Source organism: Mytilus californianus, unplaced genomic scaffold (assembly GCF_021869535.1).
Source record: "Mytilus californianus isolate M0D057914Y unplaced genomic scaffold, xbMytCali1.0.p SCAF_9, whole genome shotgun sequence".
Lineage (NCBI taxonomy): Eukaryota > Metazoa > Mollusca > Bivalvia > Mytilida > Mytilidae > Mytilus > Mytilus californianus.
The window spans coordinates 55,987,782-56,003,504 of record NW_026262745.1 but is presented as its reverse complement, the minus strand read 5'-3'; the positions used below and the strand labels follow the sequence as shown (position 1 = coordinate 56,003,504).

The window sequence follows — 15,723 nt, the reverse complement described above, 5'->3', positions numbered from 1 at the left end:
AACGGAAACGAAAAATTCAGCAATTTTTATGTTTATAAAGGGACATAACTCAAGAATGTTAAAAGTGTCGCAACCAAACTTCGTACTTAATCTGTATTATATAGTAATAAGCATTGTATATAAGTTTCATAACATTTGGTTGAGGCAAACTTAAGAAAACGGAAACACAAAAATTGTACTTGATCTTAGTTTTGTGGTAATGAATATTGTGTATAGGTTTCATAATGTTTAGTTTGGGCAAACTTAAGTTACAGAATGGAAACTAAAAATTTTGCAATCTTTTGATTTATAAAGGGGCATAACTCAATAATGGTTAAAGTGACACTACCCAAATTCAACTTGATCTGTGTTTTATCAGTGGAAGTCAAAATTAAACATTGCATTGTATAAAGCATTGATTGTAGTTCATTCAATTTTAATCATGGACAAAGGAAGATAACTCCAATTTTAAAAATTACTTGATATTTAGAAGGAAATAAAAATTTAGCAATTTTCCATTTATAAAGGGCATAACTCTAGAACGGATAAAGTGACGCCACCAAAATTCAAACTTGATCTGTGTTTTGTGGTAATAAGCATTGTGTATACGTTTCATAACATTTGGTTGAGGCAAACTTAAGTTAGAGAACGGAAACTAAAAATTTAGCAATTTTTCCATTTATAAATGGACATAACTCTAGAACGGTTAAAGTGACGCCACCAAAATTCAAACTTGATCTGTGTTTTGTGGTAATAAGCATTGTGTATAAGTTCTTAACATTTGGTTGAGGCAAACTCAAGTTAGAGAACGGAAACCAATTTTGGGACGTACGTACGTACAGACGGACAAGGGTAAAATTTAATGCCCCCACCGCTACGGTTCTTGATTGTCCTAGATGGTTTTTTTTAGTTGATCAGATTGAAGTGTTATTTGGCCTGTCTTGCTGGGCTCTACGGTTACCCCAGGGGCTAATACAAGATATGCTTAGTGTGAGTGTGCCCTTACCTTCCTACTAGGTGTCAATCCCAGCTAACCTCGTCATGTCCTAGAACTCAGGCTTCTTGCCTTGTTCGTTCCGCGGTAAGGGAGAGATGCACTCGAAGTAGAGGCTGGAAGTACCCAACTGTTACCCTTGTGTCATGTGTCCCTTTGGACAGCTATCTAGCTATCTAGCTATGGAGTTTCAAACTCCCAACAATTTACACACCAGAGTTGCCACAGGGTGCTAACCTAAACAGCCGAACTCCACGTTGACCATAGCCATATGCTATTCCAACTTATAAGGTCCTGGATACAGGTCTCACTACAAGACGATCTACTGCGTGCCCAACACACCTAAAATCCCTAACTCTTGTGTATTGTTAACAGACATGTAAATGTATCAACGGTTCAGAACGGTTCAGAACTGAACTGACAAAAATCTTACTTCAAAATATAAATGCACAATATAAAACAATCTCAATGTCCTTATAACAAGTTCATTAATACCGCCCTGAATTTCCAAATGAAATAACTAATATGTATACCCTCATACATAATTTACAACCGATCAAATACTATATGTCTATAATCCCATAACTGGGAAGGATGTATATGACCATAAATAATTTGACTCTTGTCAAAAATCCCATCTATATACTAGTAGTGCTTCTATATAAGGATACATTTAACTATTTTACTACTGTAATAGTTAGTATAAGTACAATTTACATGATATCAGGGTCATGACAACGCTCTTAATATCGGTTGCAACTATTGAACATATTTGTACACGTTACATGTGAGTGTGTGAAACAAAAAATTAATAAAAATCACATAAAATACAATTACGGTTCACACTCAGCACAATACCAATGGCGGTAAATCCCAATCTGGGAAAATTGTTCTGTTATGACAATTTTACTACTGAAGGCGCCTCACCCCAACGTAAGGACGGTGACCAAACAAGTCAAAGCATACACTGTCATCTAAGACTGTTCCTTCACAGATCAGTGAAACAATCCCAATTTCAGGGAAACGTTCTGTAACCACATTGTACAGTTCTGTCAAAGAACTTACCCTTGCCATACACTGCAAACCTTCATACTGTATAACCACAAGTGTTGGAACTTGAGGGCTCTGACTCTAATGAGCTGCGAAGAAGGCTCTACCTGGGATTCAGCTAGTTGTTAAACTTGGTCCAAGGAGAATTGAGGTTTCATTCTCCGGAGTATGGTGTGCATCTGTGTCATTGTCTGCAATACTGAACTGCAATTTTCTCTTTTTGCTCTTATTTTCTACAAGACTAGTAGAGCTCATGTTAACATTTTCACTCTCATAGTGAATTTCTTCACGTTCGTCCATTACTATGGCACGGTCTTCCTGTTCAGACACAACAATGTCCTCCTCCTCTTTTTTTTGAAGGATTGCTGACTCATCTTGAGTTTAATGAAACACTGGCCAGAAACTGGCATTCATCTGAGCAAGTTCCTCTGGTTTTGGAGGATTTCTAGGATTGTAGTTAAATCCTATGGCTACCATATCTTGTTGTTCAGGGGTTAAGAAGTGAAGAACTGAAGTGAGGACTCTCCAGTTGAGTAAACAAGCAGGGCTGTTTACCGGTCTCAAGCTATATCTGAAATAATCTGTCCACCCCATCTCTTTACACACTGTACGTTGGATTTGCATCTGTACCCCTGTAACATGTGTAGAACGAGGCACAACAGACTTCTCTTTAAGGAAGTTCACCAAATCCTTGGCAGTCACTGTTTACTGCCTGGTTAACCTTTTTCCTATGAGCATAACCACATAAGCTCTATGTTGGTGAAATCCCCTGTCGTTCGTGAGTCTTTTGGAATGATAGGTCTGAAAGATTTCAGAAAGATGTTCTTCAAAACAATGTCGTTTTACGTCTCTTCTATCTACCACTACTGGGCATTTCTTTACAGGACATTTACGGTCTGTTCGACTTTGAACACATGTCCTCTCCCTTTTCCCACTTTTGGGACAAGTATAAAACCCAAGGTTTTCTTTTGATTCTACCTTGTTAGTACAGCACTGATCTTTATTGTCTCTACACTGATCAGGCTCTTCCTGTATTCCTCTTTCATCATATTCCTGTGTAGATGTCGAGGCCATCATGCCTAGGTTAGACTCTACTTGAGGAATGACTGTTTCATAATTTGCCAGCTGAGTTGTGTGGCTGTGAACCTTTGTGTTGACCCTTCTGTACTTCTCATCAGATGATGAATCTGAACCATGAACTATGTTGACAATTGGTTCATGAGCAGTATTATTATCCCCTAGCATTATAGGCAAGTTCATGTTCTGTACAGTGATAAGTAATTCTCCAATATTCATGACACATTTGTTTTGTATGATTAAGTCACATCCAAGTATCATATCACATGAAACTGCAGCTACATACAGTTGTTGACTGAACTGCATATTTCCAATTTTGAACTTTATAGGACTAGTAAGCCTGCATGGCATTGTCATGTTGGTACCAGCACCATACATGGTGGTCTCCCTGATAACATAGGGATTAGGTTCCAAAGTGTCAAAAATTGTGTCCTTTAGAATAGTTACTTCAGAACCAGAGTCAACTAAAGCAAGTACTTTCTTTCCTGCAATATCTACCTCAACTCTGAAGAGTTTGGGTGCTCCTAGTGATCTCACTGTACTGATTCCTAATACCACTCCTTCAGATTCATAAAAATCATCATTGCTATTCTCATTAAAAGATAATTGTTGAGATGTTGGCTCTTTCGGTACTGACTGTCGACTTCCTGTATCTTGTACATATAGATCTGGACAGTCTTTGATATAATGACCTTGTTTGTGACAATTAAAGCATTCATTAATATAATAACCACGTCTGGTATATCTCCTGTCACCTGAATGATTCCAACGCCCACGTCCTCGGCCATAATTACGTCTAGGCGAATAATTAGAAGATCTGTCTTGGTTAGGTGACCTAGAACTAGGACTGGTTCCTTGTTTGTCTGATTGTTCCTGAACTAAACTGGTTACTGTTGACATCATTTTCTCTATATATTCCTCCATGCGAGAGAGACGGTTGTCCATACTGGAATTGTAGCTTCCTACACCAAGAACTACTGGTGAGTTACCTAGCTTCTCTGTAATAGACTCAACTGCCTCCTTGCCAGTTTTCTGAATGGCACTGACTGCCTTTCTAGTGTGCTGACACCATCTAATCATATCCAAGGACTTAGGTTTAGATATACAGGCTTCTGTTCCTGCAACTGTATCATTGCAACCCTGGCAAAATCTCATAATTGCCTGTTCAGTCATCAGTTGTTCACTGTACCTGCTATAGGCTCTAGTGGCGAGAGACAACACTCTTTCTGACCACTCCTCCAATGTCTCCTTTTCGCCTAGGGCACTTGTTTGGAACTGAATTTGTGAGGTTTCTGGCAGTTCTTGATGACCGAATCTCTTGTTCAGATTCGATATGATATCGGTAAAACTCGCTGTTTTGTTGTTTTCTAGGAGTATAAGGTGTAGTACTCACTGGCTGCATCATCTAAACACCAGCAGAGCTGTTCCCTTTTTGTTCATCTGTCCACTCTGCAATTTTAGCATAACCTGAAAACTTGGTATAAAAGCCTTTCCAGTTGCCCTTCCCACTATAGCGGAGCGTTCTTGGGATCGAGGACAGAAATTGTCTTTTCTCTATTTTCTCCTTTTTTCTACTTTCCTGACTGCTTTTAGAACATCGCCCATCTGTGTCAGATTCTGATTGGGAGTCATTAGACCCTCTGGACCTTCTAGGACTACCACGACTATGGTGTAACGGAGAACTCCTTACACTCCTTGTAGGTGAGAAATCACGCTGTTGATCCTCAGGTTCTGACCTTCGCTTATTTCTGGTCTGGCGATATGCTGAAACATCTGACGTGTCAGAATCACCTGTATATTTATGTCCAGGATCAATTCTTCGTTGTCTCATATAGTAATCACTATTATATTCCTTTGGTCTTGCTGAAGGTTGGTTATAATGTGGCTGAGATGCTCCTGGTGTTGGAGGTTGCTGCTGTGTGCCAGGTATAGGTAACTGTTGATAAGGCACGTGTAATGGTTTTGGCTGATAGCCTGAAAGGTTAGGCTGACCCAAGCTTGGGTACGTTAAACCAGATATGTAATGTTGGTTGAAAGGCTGTAAATTTGTTGGTGCCTGTGGCGGTGGTCCACCTCTAGGAGGCGGGAACATTGATGTTGGGTGACCAATCATCTTAGGTGGTTAGGTCCTTGGTACAGAACTTGACGGTTGAAACCTTGGTTCTTGATAATTAAGTTGTTGATGAACGAACAACCGCACTAACCTGTTGTTGTAGCCGCTGTTGAGGTTTGGAAACCGGTGCTGCAGCTGGATGTTGTTGTCGCACAGGTTGTGAATAGTTTTTGACCACTAGTTGAAGCTGGTCTAGACAATGTTGTAGACCTTGTACTTTTTGTTGCATTTGCACACTTTGTTGAGCTGGCAACAAAGGTTGTTGAACCTTGTTGAAGCCTTGTTGTTGGTTGGTGAGACAACTATGATGCTGTTGAAGATAGGATAACTGATGGTGACTATAGACATCAGTCTGATTTTGTACGGTTAGTTGTTGACACTTGTTGACTTCCAGTCGGTGTGGACTGTTGTTGCCATGTTGATATTGGTCGACATCTTGATGACTATGTTCAAAATTTGGTTGTTGAAGGTGTGCAAAATTGGACGGTGTTGTTGGTTGATGCTCAACTCTAAATGACCGGTAAAGAGGGCTGTTGACCTCTTGTTGATGGTGGTGCTACTGTTGTACACTTGATAAAAAGTGAACATGGTCAGGTGTAGGTGTATGTTAGAACCGTGGTTGTTGGTTATAATCTATAGTTGGTCCAGGGCTGTTATATCCTGGGTGAGTCTGTTGCACCTCTTGTTGACGGTTGCAATCCTCCTTTTGATCAACCACAGGGTGTGGAATATGCCAGTTCTGGCTAAACGGTGAGAACATTCTGTCATTTGGTTGTTTTTGGACATCACGTTCCTTTTGACTGTCTGGTTGAGGGTGAACAACCATGTTGGTCCTTGGTGATGGAGTACGATACTCACTGTTTTCACAAACACTCAGATTCTCAAGCTCTGAGTTCAAACTCTCTGTAGAGAGGCTCTCCTGTGGTGATTCACAAAGAGACTGCTCTAACATAGCTGAATGTTTAGAATGCATTGGTGCTTGTTCCAAACGACGTGCTCCTTCCTCTGAGCAAGACGATGCTACCTCATCTTGTGTATCGCATTCTTCTAACCATTGTCTTATGTTAGAGTTGAAATCTTCATATGCGCAATCTGTTTCTGATCTTCTGTCCGTCTATCTCTTGGAACAGGGTGATAAGGTGGTGCCTCATACTCTGAAATGCATGAAATATTTGTACCCTTCAAATCCGTACCCTGACACTCCTCTGGGTCCATATCAATAATCACATGATCAGGCTTTGGAGTTGACATACTCACAGATCCTGCCCTACCACAGCTGGCTTCACTGACCTCAGCCTGTGGTCTCGGTGAAAAATCAATAATGCCTAGGGTACCTTCTGTCACTCTCATGTGTGGAATTTGGGACAAAACATCTCGATCAATGTGGATACCTTTTTCCTCATATCCATGATCCTTGCTGCTATGGCATCCTCTATGCCAGGTATGCAGGTAAGTATAACCTTAGGACAGGTGTTAATGTTGATCATATACCCCTGACCACTATGCATAGTGACTTTGTACTTTTTTACAAAGTTATTAAATTTATTTGACTTCATTTCAATATAATTTACAAAGCAATATATATATATAATAATCAACAATAATTCTTTATTCAATAAAAATCAAGTCAATAATAAAATACACAACGGAACAATATATAAAAGCAACCGCTCTTGTGTTTGTTTACATCCGTTTGTTTACATCCGTATTCCAGAATACAAGATGGCGCCCAAATCTAGCGGCAAAAACCTCGCGTGACCTCGCTATCTTCAAAAAGTTTTTTCTCAGCCCAACAAATGTTTAAATACGATGTATTTCCACTGAATTTTAACTAGAAAGTAAACCACCGGACCTGGTATGTCTCCCTAAGACAAAATACCAAATTTTCAGGATTGACTGTAGGCACTCAAAAGTTTGGAGTGATGCCAAAATGGCGTCCAAACCCCTGCAGGACCAAAATTTAAACCACCAGCAACTACCAGTAAAGTGTTATTTGCCCTGTCTCGCTGGGCTCTATGGTTACCCCAGGGGCTAATACAAGCTGTGCTTAGTGTGAGTGTGCCCTTACCTTCATACTAGGTGTCAATCCCAGCTAACCTCGTCATGTCCTAGAACTCAGGCTCCTTGCCTTGCTCGTTCCGCGGTAAGAGAGAGATGCACTCGAAGTAGAGGCTGGAAGTACCCAACTGTTACCCTTGTGTTCCTCCGGATCACTCGGTGCTGTACCAGTACCCTCGTGACAGGCTGGGGAAACCCCCTTGTACTACAGGGCAATTACACAACAAGATGGTAAATTGGCTTCACCGTGTATACCATTGCATAAGAGGATTTTATCTGTTTTTGGTTCGACGATCCTTTAGGGATGGTAGTTGCAGCTGGACTTAAAATTGCTGTCATATTGCCTGGGTCGTAATTGTTGTTTGATGTTATGAAAGTTTGTGGTCTTGCACGGAACACTTCCAAGAAATCGGTAAAAGAATTGCCCAAATCATATTCTACTGATGTGTTTGGCTGCGTTACCACTGTAACTATAAATAGTCCACTCATGTCTTACGTTAAGAATACTTATCATACTAAATTTGGCAATAATATTGTAACAACAACTTTGTGTATGTTAGACCTAGATCGTTTTGATGTGAATTTCCGTGTCTGTATGGTGTAACTTTCAAACGCACAACTGATTTAAAATTTTTGTTTGATAAATTTATAGAGACGGACGCGCGCGGCTCCGTACTGGACGTGTGTATTAAAAAAAAAGTACTTTTTTCTGGTCGACCTTTCACAACACGCGGGGAATCCGACGAACTAGGTATTAATTTGGCGTGGCCTTAATTCTATATTCGATATTAAACATTTGTAGGTTGCTTTTTTCAATTTCAAATTTTGCCTCATAGTTAAAAAAAAAAACAGCAAGATTCAAACAAAATTTCTTAATAACAAGAATCATGGCAAAAGAGAAATAAATGGAAAAATAAATTTACAAATTTACATCGCAAACCTACGTCCTATAATGTCATACATGACATACTTCTATGTAGTAGGAATTAGCTGATAGCATAAAGGGACGAATATTTGATATTCTGCGAGGAGGGGGAGGGGAAAAGGGATTTATCGGATTGACTAATCATTTTCATCTATTACTACGCATGCTTATTTTTTCGCGCGAAAAATTTATTTTCACTTTTTATTCACTACCAATTCCTGCAGTTTATGTTGTAGGTTATTTAATTTCATCCTGTCTCGGGCAAACTCATTGTTTTCAGCTTGTATCAAGCCGTGATATTCATGTTTTAGAGCCTCCTGCCGACCTTCCCTCTATTTAATGATATGAGGTAGTAATTTCCGCTGATACAATCCGACGGCCAATTACCGATAAAATTACATCTCAAATTTATATTTAACCATACATACATGGCTTTGTTTTCGCTTCAATACTTTAAAATGATTTTCCAAAAATCTAAATGTCAAGCATCTGCACTTGACCCTATCGTATGATTCTATTTTTAAGAATTATTTAAAAGTGTTTTATTTTTAAATTATCCTTTCAAAAATTGTCTAAGTATATCATAGTTTAAGTAAATACATTCCTCTTGTTTATATGTCACGTTTTAAGTTCAACCAGAATGCGTATGTTTGTTAATATTTTGCAGACGTATATTACAACAGAAATTAAACTTGACACAGATTGAGACATTACAATGCATTATCATATGTCATACCATAAAAAGGCTGTTGTAAATCTTGTTTAAATATTTTTTTCACTGTCACGGGAAAACCACCTTTAGAGCCTCAGTAATTTGACACATAGATAAACACACCACCATGTTTTAGTCAGGCAGTACACTTTTATTATTTATATCACATTAATAAGGTAAGTTTGTGGTATCTGCATGAATAGTTTTTGCGACCTAAGGCCAATACTTGCTAGAAATAGAAATGTAAAAAAATTGATTACCAACATATTAGGTAATCTTCTGGTGCAGTGTGTGTACACATACCTGTACGAGATATAATATCACAGAGGACTTTAACTCGTTTGAAGGTGTGTTTTTTTTTTTTAAATTACATCATGATTTTCGGGTTAATTCAAATGATAGTTTTCAATTTGGAAAGGATGTCTTTCAGGAATTTGACCAGGAATTTATTGAAGGATAAATCATGATAACGGCTAGGTATCCAATTACATTTAATGACAATATGATGTAAATTTAACATAAATAACGGACCAATCTTTTATACTACATGTGATTGTAAAGGTAATTTTAAAAAAGGAATTTGATTTTAAACTGAAAGCGAAAGTAAAAATGAATTGATTACAAGATCACCCTATATTATATACCATCAAATCGCAATTGCATGTTATTGTTTTTTCATTGTATTGAGGCGTAAAAGCATTGACCGAAGCTATATCGCGCTTCATACTTAAAATGTGTGCACGTTCAACGCTTTCACAATCCTATATGATGAAATTACATTGTTATGTTACTATCATGAAATTACTATAAATTTAAATCAAGGCTTTCGTTTGTGCATATGCATTGTTTTAATATTGTCACGGATATTACGCGGCAGTTATAGATGTTGCATTTTATACAGAAATAAAGTTAACTTTTGGAATGCCTCAGCCAATCTACGTAAAATACTTGTGATTTTTTTCATAAGTTGTTATTGGCTTTGAACTAGTTGTCAGTAACTGCGAGTACTCTCAGATCTGTACTTAATGCCTTTCTGTTGTGTGGATGCATAAGTACCCGTCCACGTCCACTCTGTGTTTTTGTTAGATGTATTTCTATTTGTATCGATCTGATGAGTTAAACCTTTTTTCAACTGATTTTTAGCTCACCTGGCCCAAAAGGGCCAAGTGAGCTTTTCTCGTCACTTGACTTCCGTCGTCCGTCGTCCGTTAACTTTTACGAAAATCTTCTCCTCTGAAACTACTGGGCCAAACAAAAAATTGGCCTAAATCATCCTTAGGGTATCTAGTTTAAAAAATGTATCCGATGACCCCGCCCATCAACCAAGATGGCCGCCATGGCTAAAAATAGAGCATGGGGGTAAAATGCAGTTTTTGGCTTATATCTCTGAACTAAAGCATTAAGAGCAAATCTGACATGGAAAAAAATGGTCATCAGGTCAAGATCTATTTGTCTAGAAATTTTAAGACGCATCAGACAACCCGTTGTTGGGTTGCTGCCCCTGAATTTGTAATTTTACGGAAATTTTGCAGTTTTTGGTTATTATCTTGAATATTATAATAGATAGAGATAAACTGTAAACAGCAAAATTGTTCAGCAAAGTAAGATCTACAAATAAGTCAACATGACCAAAATTATCAATTGACCCCATAAAGAGTTATTGCCCTTTAAAGTCAATTTTTCACAATTTTTCGTAAATTTTTGTAATCTTTTACAAAAATCTTCTCCTCTGAAACTACAGGGGCAAATTAAACCAAACTTGGCCTAAATCATCCTTAAGGTATTTAGTTTACAAAATGTATCCGATGACCCCGCCCATCAACCAAGATGGCTGCCATGGCTAAAAAAAGAACATGGGGTAAAATGCAGTTTTTGGCTTATATCTTTGAAACTAAAGCAGTTAGATTAAATCTGAGAGAGGTGAGTGAGGGATAAAATGCAAGTTGTGTCTATTATTTTGTGAACCATTATAAATAGAGAAAATATGAAAGGAGCAAAAATTTTCAGAATGATGAGCTCTACCAATTGTCCATATACATCAAAACTGTCAGACAAATTCTTATTGGATTTATTGCCCATAAATGACAAATTTTACCTTTTTTATTTTATTTTTGCCTATTATTATGAAAACTATGATATTTAGAGAGAAACATTTTTTTTCCGTTATGCCTTATATGATCTAATTTACAATAGATAAATAGACACTTTAAATCACAAAAATGATCAGCAAGGCAAGATCTATTAAAAAGTCAAATTTTGCCGATATAGTTAGTAGACTGTCACTCTTCATAGGAGTGATTGCTCTTATATAAGGATTTTTTTTACCCTCTTTTGTCTTTTGAGCAAAAACTAAAGAAGAAAGAGAGAAACTTAACAGACTAAAAGATCAGTAATACAAGATCAACAAAATAGAGATTTTTGTAATGAAGTCTATTCTCGTCTACAATGTTGGAGAGTGTCCTTTGTTAGATATGCACATAAACAAAGGTGAGCGACACAGGCTTTTTAGAGCCTCTAGTTATAGTTTGTTCTTATGTTGTACTGTTACACCACTGTCCAAGGTTAGGGGATGGTTGGCGCCTTTAAAAGTGTTTAACCCCGCCACATTCTGTATGTGCCTGTCCCAAGTCAGAAGCCTGTAATTCAGCAGTTGTCGTTTGCTGCTGTGTAACATATTTGTTTTTTCGTTCATCATTTTGTACATAAATTAGGCCGTTAGTTTTCTCGTTTGAATTGTTTTACATTTGTCATTTCGGGGCCTTTTACAGCTGACTATGTGGTATTGACTTTGTTCATTGTTGAAGGTCGTACGGTGACCTATAGATGTTAATTTTTGTGTCACTTGGTCTCTTGTGGAGAGTTGTCTCGATGGCAATCATACCACATCTTTTTTATTTCTATATTGTATTGAAATAAAGTATACCTGTTACTACCCTATCTAACATAAATAATTATCGTCTTTTTCGGTGATCTCGAAAGACTAATTGTGTTGACAGAAACTATTGATTAACTTAAGATTCGTGCTTGAATAAATACCAAAGAGATATAAATGAATTATTATTTTAATTGGCAAAATAAAGGCCACGGCTCACAAATTTATCAAACATTATCATCAATAAAGATGAAACATAAGTATGATCATGAATCACAAATGATCAAAATTAACACATTAGCGTGGAACACTGTTGATCAGTTATAATATTAGAATGGATCACGATTGATCAATTAAAACCTTAGCATGGATCACGATTGATCAATTATAACATTAGCATGGACCAAGAATGATTAATTAGAACCATCTGTACAAAAAGAGCACTTTATCATTACTGTCCATTTATGAATACTGACATTGACTTTAAAAATACTGGCCCTGGGAACAGAAGCTCAGTAACGGATATTATAGTCCATTATGTGAACATGGTGCAAGATTGTTGGCGTTGTGTCGCTTTTCCGCCAATCTTCTTCAGATAGTCCTTCAAAAAATTAGTTGATTTTTAAGAGAATGAAAATGTAAATTTGAACGGAATATAGCTAATCAAATCTCTTCTTGAATCATTTTGGAATTTCTACACTTGGTGAGCCATGACGAATCATCATACAACATTGGGTACACGGAAATAATATATGTACATAAAAACCCGAAAAATAAATTAAAACAGCAGCAGTATCATGAGTATATCGCCCAAATACACATTTTAAAATCAGGAGATGGGAGGGTGGGTTTTTCTTACATTACGTAGAAATATATTAATACAAAACCCAGAATTTACTCTGACGAAAAATGTCTAAATCTCTGAAAGCCAATGCAGACGATACAATGACGTCACAAACGATATTGGTCCGCTAGGCCACATGACCCTTTTTCGAGAAGCGTAGTTTGATTTTCAGAAAATCGCAAACCTACATTATAAAGAAACTGTATAAAGAAAGATAACTCGAATAACTGAAACGGCAACTTCACAAAGTTAAAGCAATCTATCCCCTATTAGGATTCATGCTTGAATAAATACCAATGAGATATAAATGAATTATTATAATTTTAATTTGAACGGAATATAGCTAATCAAATCTCTTCTTGAGTCTTCTGGGAATTTCTACACTTGGTGAGCCATGACGAATCATCATACAACATTGGGTACACGGAAATAGTATATGTCCATAAAAACCCGAAAAATAAATTAAAACAGCAGCAGTATCATGAGTATATCGCCCAAATACACATTTTAAAATCAAGAGGTGGGAGGGAGGGTTTTTCTTACATTACATAGAAATATATTAATACAAAACCCAGAATTTACTCTGACGAAAAATGTCTGCCTATTCTTCTTTAAATCTCTAAACACCAACGCAGACGATACAATGACTAATTACCAAAAAACGAAATTGGTACGCTAGGCCACATGACCCTCTTTCGAGAAGCGTAGTTTGATTTTCAGAAAATCGCAAACCTACATTATAAAGAAACTGTATAAAGAAAGGTATCTCGAATAACTGAAACGGCAACTTCACTAAGTTCAAGCAATCTATTCCCTATTAGGATTCATGCTTGAATAAATACCAAAGAGATATAAATGAATTATTATTTTAATTGGCAAAATAAAGGCCACGGCTCACAAATTTATCAAACAATATCATCAATAAAGATGAATCATTAGCATGATCATGAATCACAAATGATCAAAATTAACACATTAGTGTGGATCACTGTTGATCAGTTATATTATTAGAATGGATCACGATTGATCAATTAAAACCTTAGCATGGATCACGATTGATCAATTATAAGATTAGCATGGATCAAGCATGACCAATTAGAACCATCTGTACAAAAAGTTACTGTCCATTTATGAATACTGACATTGACTTTAAAAATACTGGCTCTGGGAACAGAAGCTCAGGTACGGATATTATAGTCCATTATGTGAACATGGTGCAAGATTGTTGGCGTTGTGTCGCTTTCCCGCCAAATAGTCACATGTTAAACATGCGACCACCGGCATGAAATATAAAGAAAACGACGCAACAAGCCGTGGCCTCATTGACTTTTGCTAACTACATATTTATATTAATCCCTTCTCTCGCAGGACGAAGCCTTTAAATAAACGAACGTCCTAGCACACTATTGCAAGTGCACGACTTAAATTAACAAAACATTATTAAATTTGTAACCGCACAGTTTGTACATTAAATCATTATCTGCACATTTTCTTTCATTAGTAACGCTTACACAACTTCCTGGAGAAGATTTTGAATTCTATACAGAAATTGTTCATTTCACATGTTTGAAAGATGAACACCGTCCTTGTGGAATAGTCCCTTCTCATTCCATGTTATTTCAGGATATTTTATATATCCTCCACCAGACTTAAGACTTAACCAACCAGCAAAACTGTTTATCCGACCGCACCCCGGTTCAGAGACTTAATGCTTTGGCCATTCAGCCAAAATAGCCTCGGTAGTATCTGGGACCAAATTAGTTTGCTTTAGGGAGCAATTCTGAAACCTTACAAAGAGACGACTTAATTTGCCGTCTAAAATTATGTTACTTACAGGAGCCTATGTTGTTGCCCCACAATGAATGATTAAAAAATCTGGCTCCTGTTCAAATCTTAATGAATATTTTATCCTTGGTACTAATTCGTGCCAATTCATGCCCCCTTTACCTTGCCACCAAATGGTACATTTCATCCGCTTCAAACCCAAATGGATGCCGTCATAAGTGGTGCGGGCATGGGTAAATGAATGTTTTACAATGGACGAGCCTATTATCCAAACAGACTTTTTCTCATATCTCTCAAGTGTCCCTATTAAAACACAATTAAACTTTTAATAACACATGTACCAACTATTTACATCTATAAACAATAGTTGTCTTTGATTAATATATGACCACATCAAAAAGAAAAATTTACAATCTGATGTATAACCTATATGCAACAGATTTCCATCGTCCTAGTTTCATAATTCTAAAGCTGCCCCAATCCTGAATGAATGGGACTTGTAGCCACATGAATCAATACCTATTACATTCAATGCCTAAGATAATATACCAGAGAATTGATAACGAGACACATATTTTCCACCAAGGTGACAAAGTAAAGGACCATTTTTATTTGGTCTTACCCTTAGGTATCTTTTTAATAGCTGTATTGAACAAACTGTGGAATTAGTCTTCCTTATATCAATAGAAATACCCTTACCAGTTTGATCCCCCTTAGAGTGCATTAAGTGAAGCCTAATAAACTCCCCTTTTGCTCCGCATAAAATTTGTGTACCATGTATTGATATTATATTTTGCGCTTGGCCTAATTTTGTGTAAACCAATTCTCCAACTCTTAGGAAGCCATGAAAGGCGACTGAAAAAGCTGCCGCAAAAAGCAAAGATTCATATGCTGAATAACAAATCGATGGCAACTTTTCAATTATCCTAGCCAAGAGTGCCGATGTAATTGGAAGCCTCTCATCCTTCGAGAACTTAGAGCATTTCAATCCCTCTAATATTTTTTCTAATATTTTTCGTATAATAAAATTTTGTGAATAGTCCATAAATTGAGACTGTAGAACCTTGCAACGAAAACCGATAGCGGTCACGTAACATCTGACAGATTTATGTGCTCTCCCTTTCAGTGATAAATATGCAATAAAATGCACAATATGTGAGGGAGAGGCGGCCACACGGACTCCATATATTAAAGTCTTTCCGGAATATCTCGAAACTCCGCAACCCCGTTCTATATGTATCCGTCGTGTTCGAAGCTAGCGAGGCATCTACTAGACGATCAATTTCATATCGGAAAAAAAATGCAGAAAAGTAT

General features: G+C 37.2%; 1 protein-coding gene across 5 annotated transcripts in view; it reads left to right on the top strand.

The window, feature by feature from the left end:
- Window positions 1–9,016: 9,016 nt before the first annotated feature.
- Window positions 9,017–15,723, top strand: part of LOC127714493 (uncharacterized) — a 165,274-nt gene continuing 158,567 nt past the window's right edge. For all 5 annotated transcript variants that reach the window (XM_052220563.1, XM_052220560.1, XM_052220562.1 and 2 more), the window contains exon 1: window positions 9,017–9,084. The gene's annotated coding sequence lies outside the window, so the exon portion shown is untranslated. The remainder of the gene's footprint in view (window positions 9,085–15,723) is intronic.